Source organism: Aquarana catesbeiana, linkage group LG02, assembly GCF_042186555.1.
Source record: "Aquarana catesbeiana isolate 2022-GZ linkage group LG02, ASM4218655v1, whole genome shotgun sequence".
NCBI lineage: Eukaryota > Metazoa > Chordata > Amphibia > Anura > Ranidae > Aquarana > Aquarana catesbeiana.
Window position 1 is genome coordinate 50,976,965 of NC_133325.1, and position 26,679 is coordinate 51,003,643.

The window sequence follows — 26,679 nt, forward strand, 5'->3', positions numbered from 1 at the left end:
TCCTTGAGGGTAGGGACTGATGTGAATGTACAATGTATATGTAAAGCGCTACGTAAATTGACAGCGCTATATAAGTACCTGAAATAATAATAATAATAATAATATCTATATATATAGATATATATATCTATATATATATATATATATATATATGTATATATATATAGATAGATAGATAGATAGATAGATAGATAGATAGATAGATAGATAGATAGATAGATAGATAGATATCTATATATCTATCTATCTATATATATATATAGATAGATAGATATATATATATATCTATCTATATAGATATAGATAGATATATACATATATCTATCTATATATATATATATATATATATATATATATATATATATATATATATATATATATATATATATATGATTGTACTAATGTTATTTTCAAGCATTAATAAAAGCGTTTTGTTTAAAAAAAAAAAAAATATATATATATATATATATATATATATATATATATATATATATATACACTGTAAAGAGACTATAGTTTTCCTTTAAGCCTTTACCTCTTTCTATAAGGACAACACCAAAACGTATGGCTTGAATTATTCTTCTGACTACGTCGATTCCCCCCCCCCCCCCCTTATTCTTTAACCCTCTACATATGGCCGGATTCAAATGTCTGTTTATTTTTTCTCTATATAGGTTTACATGCCAGGGAAGTGAAAATCAAATTTAAAACCCGGCACTGATCCTTAGACATTGAAAATAATTGTCACCGGAGAGAAAGTGAGGACATGGCTCTGCCCTCGCCGCCGTGCTGAGCGCGTACGCCCCCCCCCCCCCACCTTCCCCCCCCGCTCCCCGCACTGCAGATGTTGGTGTGCGTCTCATACGACGGGGGGAAATGTAATATATATGTGACACCCATTATTTTACTTCTCACTTCATTAACTTTCTCACTTCAATAAACAAACATTGGGGGCCTCGTGTATTAATTCCTTCAAAGTGCGCCTAGACCCACATTAAAGGGGAATTCAGTCCTCGCCGTGTCGTTTTTAGGACAAGGCTTCCAAAACTAACATATTGTATATTTTGGTAAAGGAAAACTAAAGTGTATGAGAATGAATTAACATGGCTGCCCCTATGTACAGTATCTCACAAAAGTGAGTACACCCCTCACATTTTTGTAAATATTTTATTATATCTTTTCATGTGACAACACTGAAGAAATGACACTTTGCTACAATGTAAAGTAGTGAGTGTACAGCTTGTATAACAGTGTAAATTTGCTGTCCCCTCAAAATAAAGTGAGTACACCCCTAAGTGAAAATGTGCTGCGGTACATGGCGGCCAATCAGCTTCTAACTTCAGCTTGTTCAGTTAAGCTTTAGCAAAATAACCTGGAAACTGATTGGTTTCTCTGCAGAGTTGCACCAGAATTTGTACTCTCCAGTTTTAGTAAATCAACCCCTATGTGTCTTCTCTTAGCCGTCATCTCAGTCTAGGAAATAGTGATGACTGATAATGGTGACTCTGGATGACGCCTGGACAAAAATGGCGCTGTTCTTCTGGAGAGGAAAGAAGATGGAGGCATTTTCAGGGGGTGATCTCTGTGAGTGGTGACACACACCTGACAGAGATACACATTACTTTGCACGTGTGATCCTAACATGATGTTGGACCCTCTTTAAAGCCTAAAGCCTTTAAAGCCTGACCCAGTACAGGCACCTCGCTAGAGACCCTCTGCATGAATATTTGGCTTTTTTGGGTTTTATGTAGGGTTGCATCGATACCTGTATCGGTATCAGTGCCAATACTCGTGCAAATGCTCCGATATCTGAAACCAATATTTTCAGGCTCAGGTCTTTTAGCTGTCAGCAGGATTCCCTCACTGACAGCTGAAATGTAAAAAAAAAAAAAAAAAGCCGGCAATTATCGGTTGTTAAAGCGGAGTTCCACCCAAAAGTGGAACTTCTGCTTATCTGATTCCTTCGATCCCACATTTGGCACCTTTCAGGTTGGGGGTAATAAGAACCTGTTTTTGACAGGTCCATCTTCCCCACTTCCATTGGATTCTACCGTGGAGTCCGTCAGAAGTTTGCCCCACCTTCTCCTCCCCCCCGCCGCCGGGCCATTCAGGCAGCGCAGCGCGCTTTGCGCATTTGCGCAGTAGGGACCCGGCTGTGAAGCCTCAAGGCTTCACTGCCAGGGTCCCTTACCAGCAATGGTGGCGGCTGCACCCGACAGCCGATGGAAACATCGCTGGACCCCAGGACAGGTAAGTGTCCGATTATTAAAAGTCAGCAGCTACGACATTTTAATATTTTAATTTTTGTAGGTGAGGGCAGAACCCTGCTTTAAGGAGCGGGGCTGCTGCGTCCATAACAACCAATGACTCATTCAGCTGTCAGTGGGGTTCCCCTGTTAACAGCTGAACTGTTAAAGAAGTCCCAACAATTGGAGCTATCAAAAAAAAAAAAAACAGCAGCCGGGCAATGTTTATCAACAACATTGCTCTGCCGCTGAAACACTAAGATAAAAAAGAAATATTGTGTCTTTTTGTATCTTTCTGTTTCTTCAAAGGGGTGAACTTCAATCTGCAGGTGAAGTAGTTTAACTGGTTCGTGACTGCCCCAGATTTTCTGCAGCAGGGCAACCGCTCTGTCCCAGATCACATACTAGGTACGTGATCTGGCACTTCCGGATCTGGGGTGGACACAGCTGGAGACAATCAGCGGGTCCGGGGGACCCGATGTCCGCCAGGACCTGCTGATCGTTGAGAAGAGAAGCAGAACAGCAATCTGCCTATGTAAACAAGGCAGATCTCCATTCTACTAGTAGGGGAGACCAGGGGGGTTGCAGGGTCTGGAAAAGATCTGGGGCTAGATCCTATAGCAGCGGTCACCCACCTTTTTGCAGGCCCGGGGGGGGGGGGGGGGGGGAGCCGGTGGTAAGCAATTTTTCACAGGCAAAGGCTGGTGTTGGCGTTTTAATCATCATGGCACCATGGTTGATATGGTGTCAGGGTGATCAAAGCGCATTGTTTCTATTGTTACATTCTAATATATAATGAGTGGTTCATCTCACCATAATGCAGAATCAGTAGGAGCCCTGGGCGTGTCACCTGCCACCGTCGCCTGTCACCAGTTTTTTAACTTGCCAGCATTACCTGCCACTAGATGTGGATTGTCACTTGCCATGTCACCTGCCACCTGATGCAGATTGTCATTTGCCACATCACCTGCCACCATTTGCAGATTGTCATGTCACCTGCCACCATTTGTGGATTGTCACTTGCCACGTCACCTGCCACCTGATGCGGATTGTCACTTGCCACGTCACCTGCCACCATTTGCAGATTGTCATGTCACCTGCCACCATTTGCAGATTGTCTCTTGCCACGTCACCTGCCACAATTTGCAGATTGTCACTTGCCACGTCACCTGCCACCTGATGCGGATTGTCTCTTGCTACGTCACCTGCCACCTGATGCGGATTGTCTCTTGCCACGTCACCTGCCACAATTTGCAGATTGTCACTTGTCATGTCAACTGCCACTAGATGTAGGTTGTCACTTGCCAACTGATGTGGATTGTCACTTGCCATGCCAGCCAGTGCCACCAAATGTGCATTGTCGCTGCATTGGTGGCAGGCTGGCAGCACCGGTCCATTTAGTGAGGTCAGGAGAGCGGAGATGCGGGGCGGGCAGTGAGAGATGATGTCATCTCTCTGCTCCCCGCAGCACCTCCGACATTGAAGAGGCCCATGTTCTGACAAAATGAGAATCCGCGCTGTGAGGACGGAAGAGCGCTGATGTGTGGCGGGCAGTGAGAGGTGATGTCATCTCTATGCTCCCTGCCGTACATCGCTCCCACATTGAAGTGGCCCGGCTGTGAGGGCAGAAGAGTGGTGACGTGGAGCGGGCGGAGAGAGATGATGTCGTCTCACCTCTAATGCAGCCCGCCGCAGCCGAGGCCCGCTGGTTAGGCAGGGACACTGCGGCAAGACACTCGGGGCTATGGGCTCCAGATTTAGGGCTACAGCCTCAATAGCCACCCCCCTGGCGATGCTTATGGGGGAGACAGAATCTCAGTCTTCACACAGCCAAACTACCCCCCCACACACACACACCCACATAGTTAGAAAATGCCACCTAGTAGCACATTTAACCCTTTAATCGCACCTGATGTTAACCCCTTCCCAGCCAAGTGTCATTAGAACAGTGACTGTGAATTTTGTTAGCACTGATCACTGCATTGGTGTCACTGGTCCCCAAAAAGTGTCACTTTGTGTCTGACTTCTCCACCTCAATGTCGCAGTCCCGCTAAAAAACGCTGATCACCGTCAATACTAGTAAAAAATAAATAAATAAAAATTCCATAAATCTACCCCATAGTATGTAGACGCTATAACTTTTTAACCTTTGCACAAACCAATCAATATACGCCTATTGGGATTTTTTTTTTTTACCAAAAACATGTAGCAGAATACATATTGGCCTAAATTGATGAAGAAATTAGATTTTTTTTTTTTTTAATTATTGGATGTGTTTTATAGCAGAAAATCAAAAATGTTGTTTTTTTTTTTTTTTCAAAATTGTCGCTCTTTTTTTGTTTATAAAGCAAAAAATAAAAACCGCAGAGGTGATCAAATACCACCAAAAGAAATCTCTATTTGTGGGAAGAAAGGACATCAATTTTATTTGGGTGCAACCTCGCACAACCGCGCAATTGTCAGTTAAAGTAACGCAGTGCCGAATCGCAGAAAATGGCCTGTTCATGAAGAGGGGTAAACCTTCTAGAATTAAAGTGGTTAAAGCAGGGGTGCCCAAACGCAGGCGGAAGCATTACCTCCTAAATCCCTGGCAGTCGCTGCTTAACTGCCCTCTAAAAAAAAAATCCAGTGCAGAAAGTGCCACTCATATACAGTAAATGAACCCTATTAAAGAGGAAGTAAACCCTGATGGGTGTTACTTCCTCTTTGTTTCCCTGCAAAGGTAAAGCATAATGGATTACTATACGTTGCATAGTAGCCCATTATGTGTCACTTACCTGACACAGGAGCCTGCGATGTCACCGCTGTCCCCTCTTCCACGAAGCGTCCATCTTCCTTCCGGGTATCGCGGCTCCGGCACTATGACTGGCCGGAGCCATGATGACGTCGCTCCCACGCATGCGCGCGGGAGCCGCCACTAACGGCACGATCGCCGTTAGAAACGGCACGCTCAGTGCGCCTGCGCGCCTCTGTCTACGGCACATGCGCCGTAGACATTGGTGCCTGTCTTTTGCAAATATCTAAACCTACACGGTTTAGGAGATATTTCTTCCATCTACAGGTAAGCCTTAATCTAGGCTTACCTGTAGGTAAAAGTGGTCTGTAAAGCCTCGGTTCACACCAGAGGCGGCACGACTTGCAGGTCACCTCACCGAGGCGACCTGCACACGACTGCCGGGGCGACTTGCAAAACGACTTCTGTATAGAAGTCTATGCAAGTCGCCCCAAGTCGCCCCCAAAGTCGTACAGGAACCTTTTTCTAAGTCGGAGCGACGCAATTAGAACGGTTCCATTGTACTGAACGGGACGCTACTTGTCAGGCGACCTAGGTCGCCTGACAAGTCGTCCCAGTGTGAACCGAGGCTAAGGGTTTACAACCACTTTAAGGGACGGCTTCTTGGCAGGACAACGATAGTTGAATTGAGATCCTTAAAAATGGTTGTAAACCCTTACATACACCCAGTGAAGTGGTGAAGTGACTGACCACTCAGGTGGTACAAAGAGATGAAACAAATCCTCCTACATAAGTTGTATCTGTCTAACTGCAGTCTTCTATTCTCTACATCTGTTCAAAGTCCATAATTTATAAAGCTTGTCTGAGCTGTCAGAAAACAGGGGACGGAGAGCTGAGTGAGGAGAGCTCTGAGAGCTGATTGGAGGGAAGAGACACCCCCCCCCCCCTCCCTTTCACACAGATAACAGGAACAGAGCTGAGGTTGCCAATCACGAGCTGTGTGCTGGAGCTCCCTCCCCTGTCACCTTTTTTCTCTTGGTGTCAGGAAAATTTGTCAGAAGTGATTCATGCTGATAGCAGAGGAATGAGGCAGCAGACAGAAATGACACTTAGTGCTCTTAATTGAGACAAGTACACACTATAAAGGGATATGCTTTGTGCTTATTTCATGCCTGAGGTTTACAACCACTTTGGTTTGGTTCGCAAATATGCGAATCAAATGTGGTTTGAACCGCATCCGATTCACATAACATGTGAACCAGACCGGCTTCCAATGGAGCCGGTTCACATATATATGCGGGCCTGTCACAGTGCCAATTAAAAAAAGGGTCCTGTGCGTTCTAAGGTGCGATTTAAGTGTCAAATTCGCACTTAAACTGCTAAATGGAAATCTTACTGGATTCAGCACAGAAACCGGCCCCCGCATATACAGTATGTGAACCCAGCCTAACTCTCTCAAGAGCCATTTAACCCTTTCATGACTAAGCCTATTTTTGAAATTTGGTGTTTACAAGTTAAAATCCGTATTTTTTGCTAGAAAATTACTTAGAGTTCCCAAACATTATATATATATATATTTTTAGCAGAGAATCTAGAGAATAAAATGGAGATTGTTGCAATATTTTATATCACACGGTATTTGTGCAGCGGTGTTTTAAACGCAAATTTTTGGAAAAGGGACACTTTCATGAATTTTAAAAAATCCAAACAGTAAAGTTACCCCAATTTTTTTGTATAATGTGAAAGATGATGTTACGCCGAGTAAATAGATACCAAACATGTCACCCTTTATAATTGCACGCACTCGTGGAATGGCGACAAACTACGGTACCTATGAATTTCCATAGGCGACCCTTTAAATTTTTTTTACGGTTACCAGGTTTGAGTTACAGAAGAGGTCTTGTGCTAGAATTATTGCTCTCACTCTGGCGATCGCGGCAATATCTCACATGTGTGATTTGAACACCGTTTACATATGCGGGCGCAACTTCCGTATGCGTTTTCTTCGCTGCGCGAGCTCGAGGACGGGGGCGCTTTAAAAAAAATGTTTTTTTTAATTTATTTTATTTATTTTTATACTTATAAATTGTGTTTAAAAAAATTTTTTTTTTTTTAACTTTTATTGCTGTCACAAGGAATGTAAACATCCCTTGTGACAGTAATAGGTGGTAACAAGTACTCTTTATGGAGGGATCGATCCCTGATCCCTCCTTTGCACTTCAAAGTATTCAGATCACCGAACACGGCGATTCTGAACACTGTATATTTTTTTAAAACCGGCGCCATTGGCAGCCGAGTAAACGGGAAGTGACGTCATGACGTCGCTTCCGCGTTTACAATGAGAAGGCTGGAACGAAGCCGCCCACAGCTTCGTTCCAGCCCGCCCCCAGCCGCTGGAGGCATCCGATTGGACACCGGGCCTCCCGATCGCACGGGGGGATGTCCCCTCCCGCTCCTCCGGTATAACAGCCGAGCGGGAGGGAGCTGTCATTTGGTGAGCAGTACTATTAGAATTGGTTGTGCATGCTGGGTTAAATGTTTTTTGTTTTTTTTTACATCGTGTCTAAGGATGGGGCAAAACACCCCCCTGGTCGGTTCACAGCAGAACTCCCGAACAGGAGAAATGTTCTAACCTGAACGGTGAGAACCGCATTGAAGTCTATGAGAGCCAAACAGGAAAAAAAAAAAAAAAAGTTCCCATTTTGAACGCTTATATGCAAGTAATTGGGCATAAAAGGGGTATGGGGCTCCGTGGACTGCCCTGGGGGACATGTATCATAATTTTTTTTTTTTTAAATGATCGTTTTTGCAGGAGCAGTGATTTTAATTATGCTTAAAGTGCAGCAAATAAAATGAAAAATTTCTTTAAATATAGTGCCTGGGGGGGGGTTCCCCCTAATGTGCCTGTTTTAGCAAGCATAAAACATGCTGCAGCAAAAATGACCTTATTAAAAAAAAAAAAAAAAACGAGTCAAATCACATTTAAAATGACTTGCGGTAACAATTGCTGGCACCCGGATATTGAAACAATTAAGAAAAGAAAACACTGCAAATTAAAAAAAAAAAACAGCATGGGGGCCCCCCCAAAATCCGTACCAGTCCATTAAACTGGGCATGCAGCCTGGCAGGTCAGGAAAGGTGGGGACGAGCGAGCGCCCACCCCTTCTGAACCATACCAGGCCACATGTCCTCAACATGGGGGGGGGTGGGTGCTTTGGGGCAGGGGGGGGGCTCTGCCCTGCCCCAAAGCACCTTATCCCCATGTTGATGGGGACAAGGGCCTCCTCCCGACATCCCTGAGCTGTGGTTGTTGGGGTCTGCGAGTGGGGGGCTTATCGGAATCTGGAAGTCCCCAGATCCCCCCCCCCATGTGAATGATCGGGTAGATAGTACCCCAACCCATTCACCATAGTACCTCTACCCATTCACCAAAAAAGTGGCAAAAAGTAATAAATACAAGAGACAGTTTTTGACAAATCCTTTATTCAAAAATAAAAAACGCCTCCTCTCTGCTTTGACAGATTTTATATAGGCAAGGGGGCGGGGCCACTTAGCTATGTCACCCAGTAGCACCGCCCCTTCTGACATCACAGACTTGTGCATGATTGGCATGTGAAGTCTCGTGGGGGTGGGGCCACCAGGTGACGTAGCTAGTTGGCCCCACCCCTTACCTATATTGCGTGATGTACCTCCTTAGGCTCCATGCACACAGGACGTTCTGAAACATCTTTTAACGTTTTTAATAGCCTTTTTGGGCATTTTTTAGCATCAACGTTTCCAGGTGTTTTTGTCAATTTACACCAAGAACACTTTCAGCTCTGCAACATCAAAAACGCTGATGCTGATAAACGCGCATTTTTGAGCATTTTGCAGCATTTTTAAGCGTTTTTCAGTGTTAAGCATATATATATATATATATATATATATATATATATATATATATATATATATATATATATACAGCGGGTAAAATAAGTATTGAACGCGTCACCATTTTTCTAGGTAAATATATTTCAAAAGGTGCTATTGACATGAAATTTTCACCACATGTCGGTAACAACTCATGCAATCCATACATACAAAAGACACCAAAACAAATAAGTTCAGAACTTATGTGTAATAAAATGGAATGACACAGGAAAAAAGTATTAAACACAAGGAGAAAGGGAGGTGAAAAGGGCATGGAAAGCCAAGACACCAGCTGAAATCTATCAGTAATTAGAAAGCAATCCTGCCCCTTGTCAGTGCAAATTAATATCAGCTGGTTCAGTCTCAACTGGTGACCTATAAAAAGGTGCTTCATTACCAAGGTGTCACACAAGAAACATCTCATGATGGGTAAAAGCAAAGAGCTCTATCAAGACCTTCACAACCTTCTTGTTGCAAAACATACTGATGGCATTGGTTACAGAAGGATTTCTAAACTTTTGATTGTTCCACTAAGCACTGTTGGGGCCATAATCAGGGAAGTGGAAAGATCATCATTTCACCATAAACCAGCCACGCCCAGGTACTCCTCACAAGATTTCTGACAGAGGAGTGAAAAGAATTATCAGAAGAGTTCTCTTAGAGCCAAGGAACACTTGTGGAGAGCTTCAGAAAGACAACAACAAGTAATGTACTCAACCGCCATGACCAGTTTGCACGCTTACCATGCAAGACTCCATTTCTGAAGAAAACGCATTTTAAAGCTCGGTTAAAGTTTGCTGCACAACATAGACAAGCCTGTGAAATACTGAGAGAATATAGTCTGGTCAGATGAGACCAAAATGTAACATTTTTGGATGCCATAATACACACCATGTTTGGAGGACAAACAGCACTGTACATCACCCCAAAAACACCCCCATACAAACTGTGAAGTTTGGAGATGGGAACATCATGGTGTGGGGCTGTTTTTTGGCATACGGCACTGGTAAACTTCATATCATTTAAGGAAGGAAGAATGGAAAAATGTACGAAGACATTCTTGATAAACATCTGCTACCATCTACCAGGATGATGAAGATGAAACGAGGGTGGACATTTCAGCAAGACAATAAACCCAAACATAAAGCCAAGGAAACTCTCAACTGGTTTCAAAGAAAGAAAATAAAGCTGCTAGAATGGCCCAGCCAATCACCTAACCTAAATCCAATAGAAAATCTATGAAAAGAACTAAAGATCAGAGTTTATAGGAGAGGCTCACAGAACCTTCAAGATTTGAAAACTTTTTGTGTGGAATAATGTGCTAGAACTGGCAACACAGGAGGTAAAAAGGTACCTTAAGGCCGGGTTCACACCTATGCGAATTAGATGTGGGTTTCCCTGTGAAGCCGGTTCACATATCTCCATTGCAGCTGCGGAGCGCACTGCACAGAAACGCTGTGCGTCTTTGGCTCCATTTCAGGGCCGAATTCAGGCATAGAATCGGCCCTGAAATGGGGAACAGGGACGCACAGCGCTCCTGTGCGATTCCAGTGTGAACCAAGCCTAATAGTCAACTAGTCTGCATGTCTCCTTTATGCACTCTGACGCTGACAACTGAGGTGGAGATGGTTGGAGGAGCGTAGATGCCGGCTGATTTGGATTAACCCTAAAGAGCCCTAGAGTAGCTCACAAGTGCTTTTTGACCCAGCTTAGTTGAGGGGTCAGACTCAGCAATGTTGACTCATCAACACAGGTGCTGTCGGTTGACTTTTTGTCGTGAAAAATGACTAAGTATGAAAATTCCCCAAAAAACGACTAAGTTCCCACTTTTTTGGCGTGAAAAAATGACTAAGTATGAAATTTGGCGAAAAAATGACTAAGTCCTCACTTTTTTGGCGTGAAAAAACGACTAAGTCCCCGTTTTTTTGGACCTCAAAAAATGACTAAGTCCCCACTTTTCCCCCCAAGCTGGCCCACGACACTTAAAGCGGGGTTCCACCCAAATTTTGAACATTATTTCTATGCATTCTCTTCCTTGCCTAGATGCTGACATGCTGTGTAAAAAAATTTAAATCGCCGTAATTACCTTTTTTTTTCTAATCTTCTTAGCACTTCCTGGTTTTCCTCCCATGGGAGTAGGCGTGTTTCTAGCCTCTCCCAGACCTCCCACAGTCCCCTGGGAGCTAGTCTCAGGCTTCCCAGCATGCATTGTGCAACAGTATCATCACAACATCTCGGTGAATGCTGGGAGCACAGCATTCACCGCATCCAGGAAATACATGCTTGTGGGCTTCAAATGCCCACAATGAAGATGGAAACCGCCTTTAGTGAATTTTATAAGTTATTCTTTACAACGAAATCGGACACAGGCGGACATATTACACAGAACATGTGAGTAGATAATCATGAGAAGAAAAGTTTGTGAATGAACTCCAAAAAAAAAAAACGATAGATAGGTGGACCCCCGCTTTAAGCTGGAGGGACTTGCTGCGGGGGGTGCCTCAGGGTCGGGGGAGAGTGTGAAAAAAAGTTGGGGAGCGGGGGGGCAGGGATAGGGGGGCCTCGCCGCGGGCAGGTTTCTGGTCAGCTTGGCGCGCGGATGTTAACCGAGGGGCCTACTTTGAGCTCCTGTATCCGGGGACCCTCACGGTGAAAACCCCCCAAACTTGGCACAGTTGTACGGCCCGGTACCGACTCCCCAAAGTAGGTCACTCGCTTAACATGGGAGTCTATGGGGAAATCAGGCGAAATTGGGGCTCTTTTCACTTATCGCTTAACCATTCGAAGACCGAATGTGCTAGAGACACCAAACTTGCACCCCTTCTTCTCAGATAGCACAGCTACACCTCCAAAAAATTTGGAGGTTCGGGACTGTTTTACCGGGGACTTACCGGGGCCACAATGTTGACCGTCTTCACGGTACCGGTGCTCCCGGGCCATGGGTCACAAAATTACCAAACTTGGGGGTGTTGTAGATTCACTCAATGGGTACCCCCACACCGATCCGGTAACCGGAAAATGTCACTTTGAAACGGTGTAGCTCGGACCCGGTTCACCGGGGAAAGCTGCCGTAGGGCTCAAAAGAATATTTCAGGCCTTTCCAGTCGAATGAGACTTGCGGGGATCAATAGCCGCTTCACAGACCACCGGCAAAGACGTGCGCGGCGCTCTCCGGTGCTATGGGTCTTAAAAATACACCGACACTGGGAGGCTGTGGGGAGGCTCTTCAGGTACTCACTGGCCAAGTTTGGGGTCCAGGGAACCGATAGCGGGCCGGTGGCACCCCAAAAACTGCAACCGAGAGAAACCACGATTTAACATTGGAGTCTATGGGAAATTGGGTCAACTTTGGGGCGTCGTATCTCATCGGCTTGTTGGGGTTAGGAACACCAAACTTGGCACAATTATAGGGGGGGCGATTCTCTACATGTGTGCCAAGTTTGTAGCTGCTGACTTTAAATAAGTAGACTTACCTGTCCTGGGTGCCCGCGATGTCGGCCGCCCGAGGCCGACCCGTCCCCCGACACCGCCATCCTAAGTAAGGGAAACAGGCATGTGTGTGTTTTGGAAAAATCTGGACAGCCGCACTCCAGATTGGAAAAGTGAAAAATAAAATCCTCTTTATTGAAAAAGTAATAACATGATTAAAATCCGTACATGGCTTTGTTGGGATAATGCAGCATAACCGCTAAATCCTAAGTAAGGGAAACAGGCAGTGGAGTCTTGTGGCTTCACTGCCAGTTTCCTACTGCGCACACGCGAGTGGCGCGGCGCTTTGTGAATGGGACGTGATGTGAAAAATGTAAGGGGGTCTGAATACTTTCTGTCCCCACTGTATATATATATATGTTTGTTTTTGTTTGTTTTTTTTTAATTGTAAATATAACTAATAATATTTATATATATATATATATATATATATATATATATATATATATATATATATATATATATATATATATATATATATATATATATATATATATATATATATATATATATATATATATATATATTTTTTTTTTTTTTTAAACTAATATTAATAATCTACATATTAATAATTTAAATGATTTACTATTTATTCCCTTTTGTTTTGTTAATTTTTTTAATATTTTTTTTGTTTAAATTCTGAGCAATTGTTTGTCAGAACATTCAACCTTGTCACCATTGTGCCATCATCATTTGAAAGCCCTTTAAATTAAATCCAGACCTGCTACATGAATAGAATCCCAGGAGTATTTTTTTTGCCCAGAACATGCGTATTACAATAAGTAGGATTTTTTTTCCCCCAAATAAAAACAGAATTTAGTTTGTTTGAGAAAAATTGTCATCCTGCTCCTTCGAAAATTTCTTGTCGCTATAGTTGAAAACGATTGTTGGTTTGACCCCACTTACCATTACATAGAACAAACGTTTCGCAAATGAAAATTTTCAAATGTAATTCTACTAGTGGACAGCTTTATGTGCAACTGATCTGATAGAATTTTTTACCCTTTTTGTCTTCATTTTTTTTTTTTTTTAAGTTTGAAAAGTTTTCAGAAAAAAGATCTATTACGGTTTCACCAGTGAGGTGACAATGTGACATCCTGCACAAAAGACTGTGATCTCCCATCCCCCCTCTTAGCCTTAGTTACTACATATCTGCATAATAATAGAAGAAGGTTTGTTTATATCCTGTGTGTGCTGACACTGACGAATACAAGTGACAGGTAGCAGAAAGAAGAAGAACACAATGATGTGACTCCGTGACGCTCAGCCCGTCCTTCTGAGAGCGACAGTATCCTCTGCCGCTATGGGGCTATAAAGCAAAAAATCATTTATTTTTGGATAAATTAGTAGCACCAGTAAGAATATAACATTACAAACGTGTTTCAAAAATATGAATTGTAGCATGAGTAGCCCAAAAACTCCTAAAAAGTTAGGTGTTCTGAAAACTGTTGGAGCAAAATACTCAACATTGTTCATATGGGCCAGGGGTCTCCAAACTTTTCAGTACAAGGGCCCAACTTAAAGTAGAACTTTAGGCAAAACTTTTTTTTTAACTTTTTTTTTATTTTTTATTTTTACTTTAACTTTTATTTTGGATAGGGTACAGGAGGGTTATAATCTCTGTCAGATTTTTTTTTTTTTTGAGCCCCATAGCAGAGATTTCACTTCACTTCCTGTTCCATAGCCAAATAGGAAGAGAAATCTCTGCAAATTAAGGGAATCCCTTGCCCCCCCCCCCCCCTCACTCTCTCCTTTTTCTCCTTTACATTGCACTCTCTTCTCTTTCTCCTTTACTTCCCACTCTCTCCTCTTTCACCTTTAAATTCCACTTTCTCCTTTTTCTCCTTTATTTTCCATTCTTTCTTCTTTACTCTCCACTCTCTCCTCTTTCTCCTTTACACTTCATTTTCTCCTCTTTCACTTTTACTCTTCACTCTCTCCTTTTCTTCTTTACTCTCCACTCTCTCCTTTACATTCCACGCTCTCCTTTTTCTCCTTTACTCTCCACTCTCTCCTCTTTCTCCTTTACATTCCACACTCTCCTCTTTCTCCTTTACACTTCATTTTCTCCTCTTTCACTTTTACTCTTCACTCTCTCCTTTTCTTCTTTACTCTCCACTCTCTCCTTTACATTCCACGCTCTCCTTTTTCTCCTTTACTCTCCACTCTCTCCTCTCTCTCCTTTACATTCCACACTCTCCTTTTTCTCCTTTACGCTCCACTTTCTGCTCTTTCTCCTTTACATTGCACTCTCTCCTTTCTCTCCTTTACTCTCCACTCTTTCCTTTTTGTCCTTTGCTCTCCTCTCTCTCCTTTACATTTCGCTCTCTCCTCTTTCTTCTTTACTCTCCACTTTCTCCTCTTTCTCCTTTACTCTTCACGCTCTTCTCTTTCCCCTTTACTCCCCACTCTCTGCTCTTTCTCCTTTATGTTTCACCTTTTCCTCTTTCTCCTTTACTCACCAGTCTGTTCTCTTTCTCCATTATGTTTCAATCTTTCCTCTTTCTCCTTTCCTGTCCCCAATCGCGGCAAATTGCAATGCGCGACACTATCGCCTAAAAGAAGCTCATGTTCCGTTTGCAGCGCTATTTATTACAAGACAATCGTGCCAAAATCATGGCGCGATTGCAGGCCCATTAGAAGTAATGGCATCACAAACGCGCCCCGCGTTTTGCAGCTATATGAAATCGCAGGGCAGAACCGCAGGGTGGAATCACAGCGATTGCACTCACGATCATGTGTGAATGCAGCCTTAGGCCTCATTTACAACTAAACGATTTTCTGCTTGAAGCTTGTAGCTCTAAAACGCCCAACAAGCCAATTCCCATTCATTTCAATGGCCCCTGTTCACATCTGAGTGTTCTGTCACCTGAAGCAAAATGCCTGAAGCTCAGAAAAGTACATGAGCTTCTTTTTTGGCAGATTACAAGCGTTTTTGGCCCCAAAGACTTCAATAGAAACGCTTGATTTGAGCATTTTACGAGTGTTTTTCTGCTCAAACAACTGATCCCCACCCCTACTTTCCCTACTTTCCTCCCTCTCTCCTCCCCCTTCTGCTTTCTATTGGCTAAACTAAAATGCTTTAAAAAAAAGCTTAAAAAAATGCACGAAAAATGACAGTTACTCAATATGCTCAGGTGTGAATGTAGTCTTATTCTCCACTCTCTTCTCTCTCTTCTTTAGTCTTCATTCTCTCATGTTTTTCTCTTTAATGCTCCCCTCTCCTCTTTCTCTCTTATGTTCCACTCTCATCTCTCTTGGTTATTCACATTTATAAGCATGTGCACTGGTGTGCGTTGTGCACACCCCTTTCAGACCATGGTTAAATCTCAGTGCTTGCATTTTTCTTTTTTTAAACTTTAAAGCATAACTCCACTTTTGTTGAGAAAAAACATTCCCCTCTTGGTAATCTATGTACACAAGGATTTGTTGCAGATTGCTACCTTTTGTTATTCTGAAGAAATCCCTGTGTGTTTGTCTGTGCCCCTGTGCTCAGTGGCTTTAATGGGAGTGGTTTCATAATTATCAGTCAGCTGTCAGGGCACTAATGAGGAAAGCTGCTGGGCCTGCATCCCTTTAGACGTGTTCCTATTGGGAGTATCTTACCAAAAAGCAGCTTCCCATGGAGGGGCACAGGACAGAGAGGAGGTGCCAGGAGCGCCGGAGAGGGGCCCGAAAAGAGGAGGTTCCCGTCCGCTCTGTGCGATTCCATTGCACAGAGTAGGTAAGTACATGTTTGTTATTTTGTTATTTATTTTTTTATTTACCTTTATAACCCCTTTAAATAATCCAGACTGAAAGTTGTTGGCCAAGCAGTGCCTGCATCCAATCAGATGCAGCCTCTGTTCAGATATTCTGACGGAATACAATAGCCCAGCAAAGTGATTTGTTCATCTGAGCTGGATGGAGGAATCTTTTATTTTATTTTTTGTTCAGCCCACAGACTGAACAATAAAATCTATGAGTATTCCCAGCTTTACTCCTCTCTATCACATCTTCTTTTTCTTCTTGACCATTTGTTACAATATGATAATGGAAAGATACAAAATGTTTGCGTTCTGTAAGTACAGTATTCTAAATGTGAACTGTGCAGGATGTGAATAACCCATGTATTATACACAGAGAGATACAGAGAGATAACATGAAATTGGAATATTATAAAGATTGATATGATATAGATATGATCGATTAAGTATAGATGGAAGATAGATAGATAGATAGATAGATAGATAGATAGATAGATAGATAGATAGATAGATAGATAGATAGATAGACAGACGGATGAATGGATTAATGGAGAAAGATGGATGAATGGATCAGTTGATATAGATGGATGGATGAAGAATGTTAAAAAGATTGATATGATCATCTAAGAATAGATAGATAGATAGATAGATAGATAGATAGATAGATAGATAGATAGATAGATAGATAGATAGATAGATAGATAGATAATAGATATGGGTAGATGTGGGTAGATGGATTTAAAGATGGATAGATGGAAAGAGAGAGATGAGATTAGTTATTATTGATATGGATAAAACATAGATAGATAGGTAGATTGATACAGTAGATAGATAATTAGATGGATGAAGATGAGTGGATGGATGGATAGATAGAAGGAAAGATAGATGGATAAAGAGATAGATGAGATTAGTAATGATAGACAGGTAGATAGATAGATAGATAGATAGAGTATAGATAGATGATGTAAATGAGATAGCTCTGCATAGGTATATAAACACACAACAATAAAAACAAATCCAAACTAATGTGCAATATAAGTGTTCAAACAAACGTCCAATATTAATATATAGAGTGATCATTTCTTCCACTGACATGCGGAAAGATGTGAAGTGTTTCTTTGCTTCAAACAACCTCCATATGCATAGTGATCCCGCCACCTCATGCAATGCTCGCTCACCTCCTTACAAGACCCTGCTAGGGGTCAAACACGCCTTGCACTCCGTGCAACTCTCCCTTCAGGAAGTCCTCACTGGTCCTTGGTAACCTCTGTTGGACTCTCAAGAAAACAAGTAATGATCTATATCTGGTAAGGGTTCCTTCCACTGTAATACTTCAAACTTGAGTCCAGTGTAATCCACATTAGCTGCGTGTTTCGTTTCCTATATCTCCTGTAACACATCACCCCTTGCTGGTCTGTAGATATCATGGATCAGAATTAATATTTTGTGCTGACTCGGGAGGATATTTGGTGTACACGGTGGGCAGTGTATAGAGCCCTGAGCTATGTGCTCTGCCCTTGTATGAAATGTGGGTGTTCATGTCCTCCAACACGGCTTTCTGCTGATCTTTCATCTCCTACTGTGCCTGTAGAGAAGACATAAAGGGAGTGTCGGAGAGGCCCCATCAAGTCACAGGGTAGCCCATTTACACCATGAATTGTCTGTGTCACCCCCCCCCCCCCCTACGCCCCCCACACATCTCCTCTCATACACAGAGGGGTGTGAAGTCCTTTGATGGCCCACAGGTCTCCAGCTCCTACTTAAAGGGCCAGTAAGCCTAAAACACAAGTTGCCTTTAAATGAACTAACTACTAGTATTATTCACAACATGGATTTTATATTTATTTTATATCATGGGCAATCTAACAAGAAGAGCTAGAACACAAAACTGGCTGGGAATGCCCAAAACGACCAAGAAGACAGGGGCAGAGTTAAGAGTTGTGGCAGAGAGATATAATTAAAGCAAAAAGAATCTGTTGCGCCAAAAGATGTACAGTAAATAAAAGAAAAAAGCAGCTGACACAAAATTGCTGGCCACAATAACAAAACATAAAATAAAAAGTGTAGCACTAAAATTATTATTATTATTATTATACAGGATTTATATAGCGCCAACAGTTTACGCAGCGCTTTACTATATTAAAGGAGACAATGCAATTAAATACAAGAGGATTAAGAGGGCCCTGCTCAGAAGAGCTTACAATCTAATAGGTTGGGGCAGGTGGTACAAAAGGTTGTAACTGTGGGGAATGAGCTGGTGGAAGTGGTAGGAGATTAGTTGGAGACATGATAGGCTTCCCTGAAGAGATGAGTTTTCAGGGATCGCCTGAAGGTAACAAGAGTAGGGGATAGCCGGACAGGTTGAGGTAGCGAGTTCCAGAGGATGGGAGAGGCTCTGGAGAAATCCTGGAGACGAGCATGGGAGGAGGAGACGAGAGAGCTTGAGAGTAGGAGGTCTTGAGAAGAGCGGAGAGGACGATTTGGGTGATATTTGGAGACAAGATTGGTGACGTAGCTCGGGACAGAGTTGTGAATGGCTTTGTATGTTGTGGTTTGTATTTTGAATTTAATAATCTGGGTGATTAGCAGCCAGTGTAAGGTTTGGAATAGAGGGGTAGCAGACACTGAGCGGTTGGTAAGGTGGATAAGTCTGGCAGCAGCATTCATGATAGACTGAAGAGGGGTGGAGCCTATGGAGAGGCATGCCAATGAGAAGGGAGTTGCAATAGTCAAGGCGAGAGATAACAAGGGAGTGAATGAGGAGTTTGGTGGTTTCATTTGTTAAAAAGGGGCGTATTTTAGAGATGTTACGGAGGTGAATTCTACAAACTTTTGACAGCGATTGGATTTGAGGCTGAAATGACAAGTCAGAGTCTAGGATTACACCTAGTACCCTGGCGTGAGGGGAGGGACTGATGGTTGCATTGTTGATTTTGATGGAAAAGTCGTGGAGGGGGACACGGGCGGGGGGGAATATTAATAGCTCAGTTTTAGAGAGATTTAGTTTAAGGAAGTGGTGCGACATCCATGCTGATATGTCAGTTAGTAAGTTAGTAATGCGAGAGGAGACTGAAGGAGTGAGGTGAGGAGTAGACAGATAGATTTGGGTGTCATCGGCGTATAAGTGGTATTGGAAACCGTGGGCAGTTATTAAGTGACCAAGGGAGGAGGTGTAGATAGAGAGGAGAAGGGGTCCAAGAACAGAGCCTTGGGGGACCCCCACAGAAATGGGCAATGGAGGGGAGGAGACAGAGTTGTAGGTAATACTAAAGGAGCACTGTGATGGATAGGCAGAGGACCAGGATAGAGCAGAATCTTGGAGGCCAAGGCAATGGAGTTTATTGAGAAGAAGCGGGTGGTCAACAGTATCAAAGGCCACAGAGAGGTCAAGTAGTAGGAGTATGGAGTACTGGCTGTTGGTTTTTGCAGTTAGTAAATCGTTAGTGAGTTTTAGTAAGGCACTTTCCGTGGAGTGCTGCGAGCGAAAGCCAGACTGTAATACCCTGTTTCCCCGAAAATAAGACCTAGCGTGATTGTCGGTGATGGCTGCAATATAAGCCCTACCCCCCAAGTAAGCCCTACTTAAAGTCCTTGTAGGTCTTGTTTTCAGGGTAGGGCTTATTTTCAGGGAAACAGGGTAGGGCTTATTTGGGGGGTAGGGCTTATATTGCAGCCATCACTGACAATCACGCTAGGTCTTATTTTCGGGGAAACAGGGTAGGTCAAGAAGGTTATTTTCACTGAGGTAGGAGCTAAAATAATAGATAAACAATAAAGTCCATCAATAATAAAAGACTGAGAAGTCGACTGAATCCAAATCTTCATTCAACAAATGAAAGAGTGGATAGAATAGCCACCACCAACACCTGAATCAACTGACCCTTACCGTCAGTGTGTAGGGTACACAAAAAGTAAGTATTGGTAAAATGGCCCCAGCAGTCCCTCTGCATCAATCGATCCACTCAGCTACCGTAGTAGTTAGGCTTAATCCTCTCTCAATGTTCATATCACTTAAAACTCCACTGACAGCTCAAGCAGCCACATAAGTATAAGAGATAAAAATACTCATTGCGCAGACATCCAAAACTCAGATTTAGATAAAAAAAAGGCTAGTAAACTCACAATATAAAAGGACCACCAAGCATATGGAAACATAACGGTGTTTCCAACCAAAAAGATGGCCGCCATGTCTCCAGTCAGCATCCCGCGTCACACGTCCTAGGCTCCACCCAAGAGAGAGAGAGATATAATTGTTGGGGCATCTAAGATTCTCTCAGTATCCAGAAGAGAGTTCCCCCTCCAATGTGCTGTAGATTGCCCAGAAGGCTCCTGGGATGCGTGATGCAAGTATGCCAGGGGGGCCGTGGGCAGCTGAGGACTATGTCATTCTTGCCATGGCAAGTTCAGGTCAGTTACATAATAAAAGGAACTTACAAAAAATAAAATTAAAAAAATGATTATATATATACAATTGTGTGAAGGGAGAGTGGAAAGAATAATATGGAAAGCGGAAAAAGAAGGTGAAGATCGGCTTCACTAAAATACGGACCTTCAATGACCGATATATATGTTGTAGCAAGTTGCAGTGATCCAAACAGGGTGCTGATAAAAAAAGAAAAAAAAAAAGAATTATGCCGCGTACACACAGTCAGACTTCTCGACCGGACTGGTCCGACGGACGCTGACGGACCAAATCAGGCTGACAATCCGATCGTGTGTGGGCTTCACTGGACCTTCAGCTGACTTTTCCCGTCGCAAATCTGACGGACTTTAGATTTGGAACTTGCTTCAAATCTTTACGTCGTAACTCCACCGGACCCAGAAATCCGTTCGTCTGTATGCTAGTCCGGACGGACAAAAACCGACGCTAGGGCAGCTATTGGCTACTGGCTATCAACTTCCTTATTTTAGTCCGGTGTACGTCATCATGTACGAATCCATCGGACTTTGGTGGGATCGTGTGTAGGCAAGTCCGTTCGTTAGAAAGTCCGTCGGAAGTCCGTCAAAAGTCCGTCGAAAGTACGCTGGAAAGTCTGTCGGACCCGTCTGGTCGAAAAGTCCGACCGTGTGTACGCGGCATAAGGCTTCACATTATTATTTTGGCTAAAAAAAAAAAAAAAACAGCAATGGACCAATTAATACTGAATCCGATAAAGAAGCCAACAGGATTTTTTTAGGAGCTGTGTCCATTGACCACAATTGGAGAAAACCCTTAAGAGGTGGGTGCCAGCTGTAATTATCATTGGCTACTTACTCCTGAAATAAACACCTTTTTTGGGGATGATGATAAAAATTCTGCTTTATGACCTCATTATGAAGATGAATGGGAACAGAATAGGAGCCGGAGTTTCCTGGTTCTCGGATCTCCGCTGGGAGATCACCCAATCGCACCATGAGGTTGATTTACTAAACGCAAACTGTGCAGTTGCTCCAGAGCTTAGTAAATGAGGTAAAGCTTCACTATGCAAAGAATACCCAATCACAAGCAACGGAAATTTAAAAAAAAAACATAATTTTTGTTTGCACATGATTGGATGATGGAAATCGGCAGAGCTTCCCCTCATTTACTAAGCTCTGGAGCAACTGCACTTGCAAAGTGAACAGTCTGTTTGCCTTTAGTGAATCAAACCCCCATGTGTTGCGGTAATGCACAGTAAAGCCTAGTACACACGATCAGAAAACCCGACAAAAAATCTGATCGTTAATACACAGCTTTCGAGAGCCGATCACGACCGTTCATCTGATTATGCGAAGGGACAAACACAAATCATTTTCTCGTATGATTTTCGTTTAATCAGTACAGTATTTGGCTAAAAATACAATACAATACTACAATACAGGACATCACTTCCAAATTTTTATTCTGTTGTATGAGAATTTTTATAACTTTAGTAACCTCCTAATTTTTGATATGGAGACTAGCATGCAATAAAAAAACGGACGATCATTCATCCTATGATCTCATAATTTGTAGCAGACTTAAAGCGTTACTAAACCCAGGACCCTGCAATTCACTATATCTGGTCTCCCACAGTACACAGAACATGGAAATGCAATTATTTTAGTAAATATAAACTGCTAAATACCTTTTCTCTTCAGCAGTATATAGCAGTCTTGTGACTTCTATGAGTGTCTGGTTAACACTTGTAGGAGGAGTTTTAATTCTCCTCTGACTGACCCCTGACCCTCTCTCTGTCTGGACAGTGCTGATTGGCCCTGTGTTAATCACATGCGCTCTCCCAAGAAAAGAAAAAACACCAAACTGAGCATGTGCAGAGTGACTCCAAAGGCTCTGTCTTATCGGGAGACGGATTGGGGACTGTGAAAGAAGGGGAGGATCAGAGAAAACAGGATCAAACAGCCTTTTTACACAATGCGGAGGATTAACCCCTTAGGACCCACAGTGAGTATAACAAGCATGCTTTACTGCATATACAGACTCATTTTACTGTTGTGATTTAATAACACTTTAACCTCCCTGGCGGTATGATTATTTCGGATTTTAGGTGCTGAAAGCGGTACAATTATTTTGCATGGAAATTTGGCGTTTTATATTGTAGGCCTGTAATTCTTAACAATAACACACTTAAATCTGTCCAAACAAGAGTCTAGTAGACATCCCGGGTATGATGAAGTTTGAAACACAAAAACATAAATTATAATATACCGTAATCAATAAATATAAATAATTTAAAAAAATAATAATATAATAATAATAAAATAAATTTCCCTACGATTCACTATCGCTGAATTCTGCAAGTGTTTTAATTTACTATCGCTGTTTTCTAGCTGGTCTAAAGCCACTTTTGACATAAAGGGACACTTTTTGGTTGCTATGGGCAATCTCCACTTTCCAGGCAGAAAGAACAGTATATATCATATAAAACTACATGCAGGGCATGGGCCAAAGCATTGGGGACAAAAGGGATGTGAAATGATTACATACAGTACTGTATGTGTTATGGTCTGTAAATTTTTTTGAATTTGCCGCCAGGCTCCGCCCCCGTGCGTCGCGACGCTTGCAGGGAACGGAGCCTGGCACGGAGAAGCTTCAGAGGAGACAGAGCCCTTGGACACAGCGGGGGACATCGCAGGATCCTGGGTACAAGGTAAGTAACGCCACACCAGGATCCTGCGATGTAATCCCGAGTGTGGCTCGGGGTTACCGCTAATGGGACTGAAATTTAACCCCGAGCCACACTCGGGAATACCGTCAGGGAGGCTACTACTTGCCAAAAATTCATTTTTTTTTTTTTTTTTTTTCGATCAGCCAGTGGACTGATTTAAAAAAAAAAAAGTTTGGTTTCCGCTATCCGCACAAACAAGGTAGATAGAGGTATCCTGCCCACAGAGACAGTGCGGTTGATTTACTAAAACTAGAGAGTGTAAAATCTGGTGCAGCTGTGCATGATTGCCAATCAACTTCTAACTTCAGCTTGTTCAATAAGGGCTCGGTTCACACTGCCGTGACTTGGGACCTGACTTGTGAGACCCCAAGTCGGGTGACATGTGAAATCCCATTTTAGTCAATGAGAGCTGTCTTAATTAGCACTATTGAAGTCACTCCGACTTAAAAAATGGTTTGGCTCGAGTTTACACTGCCACGACCTGGAACATCCCGCAACTTACAGTGCGACTTTGTCAGGCGACTTCCGTGCGACTTGAGTGTGACTTGAAGCGACATAAAGCGACTTTGAAGCAACTTCAGGGAATGCCTGGGTAGTCTTCCTGTAATGTCAGATCCAAATCACATCAATTAAGATGAGGATCCAGAGGCGACTTCTATTAACCGCTTACCGACCAGCCGCTGTCATTATACTGCGGCAGGTCGGCACGATCGCGTGAACCGTCGTAGCTGTACGTCAGTCCCTTTACGCGGAATAGCAGGTGCACGCTCGTGCCCACTGTACAGCGGGGGGGGGGTACCGATGCTCGTGACCGGCGGTCACGAGCGATCGCGGGCACGAGAGGCAGAACTGGGACGAGTGTCACACACATCCCAGTTCTTTGAGGAGAGGAAAAGCTGACCGTGAGTTCCTAATAGCTAGGAACCACGATCTGTCATCTCCTATAGTGGGTCCCCACAGTTAGAACACACAGTCAGGGAACACAGTTAACCCCTTGATCTTCCCCTAGTGTTAACCCCTTCCCCACCAGTGACATGTATACAGTAATCAATGCATTTTTATAGCACTGATCGCTGTATAATTGTCAATGGTTTCAAAAATGTGTCAAAAGTGTCCGATGTGTCTGCCATAATGTCGCAGTCCCGATAAAAATCGCAGATCACCGCCATTACTAGTGAAAAAAAAAAATAATAACAAAAATGCCATAAATCTATCCCCTATTTTGAAGACACTATAACTTTTGCACAAACCAATCGATATATACGTTTTTTGCGATTTTTATTACCAAAAATATGTAGAAGAATACATATCGGTCTAAACTGTGGAAGAAATTAGTTTTTTTAATATATTTTTTGGGGATATTTATTATAGCAAAATGTAAAAAATACTGCTTTTTTTCAAAATCGTCGCTTTTTTGTTTATAGCGCAAAAAATAAAAACCACAGAGGTGATCAAATACCACCAAAAAGAAAGCTCTATTTGTGGGAAAAAAAAAGGACGTCAATTTTGTTTGGGTACAACGTCGCACGACTGCGCAATTGTCAGCTAAAGTGACGCAGTGCCGAAACGCAAAAAATGCTCTGGTCAGGAAAGGGGTAAATCCTTCCGGGGCTGAAGTGGTTAAGCTTTGACAAAAACCTGGAAGCTGATTGTTTTTTTTTTTATGCAGAACTGCACCAGTTTTTGCATGCTCCAGTTTTAGTAACCCCCCCCCCCCACCATTGTTTTCAGACAGTGAGACCCTACGATTGGCTGCAGCCACTGATCAACAAACGTCTTCCAACATTTGTGTATAACAGAAGTCTATAGTTATATTGAATGGCCATACATGGATCTAAATTCAATCGTTCCCTGCTGAATTTTGATCCATCTTTGGCCAGTTTAAATGATTCATTTTAGTGCTTGTAACTGCATCGCGGGGGAGATTTACTAAAACTGGGGAGTGCAAAATCTGGAACAGCTGTGCACATACCTCCCAACTTTTTGAGATGGGAATGAGGGACACCTATCAGCAAAAGTATGCAGGCATGGGACACACCCCCTTAAAGGAGAATTGTACAAAGAAAACAAGATTGGTTAAACCCACAAGTGTTTTTTTTTTTTTTTTTTTTTTTACCATTACTATTTCTTTATCTTGGCATTTGGAATTTACAAATGCAGCAAATTAGAAATCAGATGAAAGATTTAGTTCTGGAAAACATTTTTTGATAGATAAAAAGTGCATTTTATATACATCTATATAGATCAGATCAAAATGAGGGACAAATGAGGAGGAATGAGGGATAGAGGAACATTGCTCCAAATCAGGGACAGTCCCTCCAAATCAGGGACAGTTGGGAGCTATGGCTGTGCATGGCAGCCAATCAGTTTCTAACTTCAGCTTCCTAAATTAAGCTTTGACAGAAAAACCTGGAAGCTGATTGGTTTCAAAGCAGAACTGCACCAGATTTTGCACTCTCCAGCTTTAGTAAATCAACCCCATGATGTAGGACCGTCCCTGAACCCATCAGCCTATCGTGCAACCAACGTCAAACAATACAAAAACTTTTCTCAGTGGGGATGCGCCCCGAGGAGGTATTCCCAAACGGTACTTGGTTGGGATAATCCCTTAAAAAAAGAGAAAGCTTTAATTAATCCCCAAAGAAAAAAGCCGTACAGATGAAACATGTTTGTTAACAACTAAGCAAAGTTTGGGAGCTACGTGTGTCTGTACAAGTCCTCCGAAGGCTCTTCTACCTGACCGGCCGTGTTCTGAGCTTCCCCTGTTTTTGTTTTAGGGATTACATCTGGTATTTTCATGCCGGCGAGAGCAAGCTATTAGAAGCATCACCTTGAGTGGCTGGTTGAAAAGATTTAATCTGGGAAAGTTCTTTACTTGACTTTATCAGTGAAGAGCGATAGGGCAAGTCCCTAACTGCAGCTTCTAATTGCACGTTGGACTATTTTGGTCTATTTATCACCATTCCAGGTCCTCCGCGGCAAATGCTTTTTTCGAAGCCCCCCCACCCCCTAAGCTCCTGGGCTGTTAACACAGTTGTGGTGAGGGTGGATGCCTTGCATAGACTTTAATTATAGTGACATTTATTTTTAATTAGGGAAAAATTACAGGGAGCTGATCCACTCCCACCGACAGACCCTCCTCCCAGGCACACTGGAGGAAGAAGGACATGTTTGTACTGATTAAAATAGATCCTACGGCGCTCGGTATAATCCTGGGAGGGCGAGACCCTCTCTCTTTTTTTCATTTGCAGTCACAATGACCCCACTATTCTCAAGAAAATAAGAACTTGCTTTGATGGAAGTCACTTGTCAAATGTCCTTGTATTGCATTACTAGGTTGTCCCTGGAAAGTTGGGTTCCTCAATGTTGGAGAATTGAACAAGTAAAAAAGGCGCAGTACAGAGGTACCTCAATCAACTGTTCCTATT

The 26,679-nt window shown here is 42.8% G+C and overlaps 1 protein-coding gene across 1 annotated transcript in view; it reads right to left on the bottom strand.

The window, feature by feature from the left end:
- WNT11 (Wnt family member 11) overlaps positions 1-26,679 on the bottom strand; it is a 138,948-nt gene that overhangs the window by 98,739 nt on the left and 13,530 nt on the right. The gene's annotated exons all lie outside the window — the stretch shown is intronic.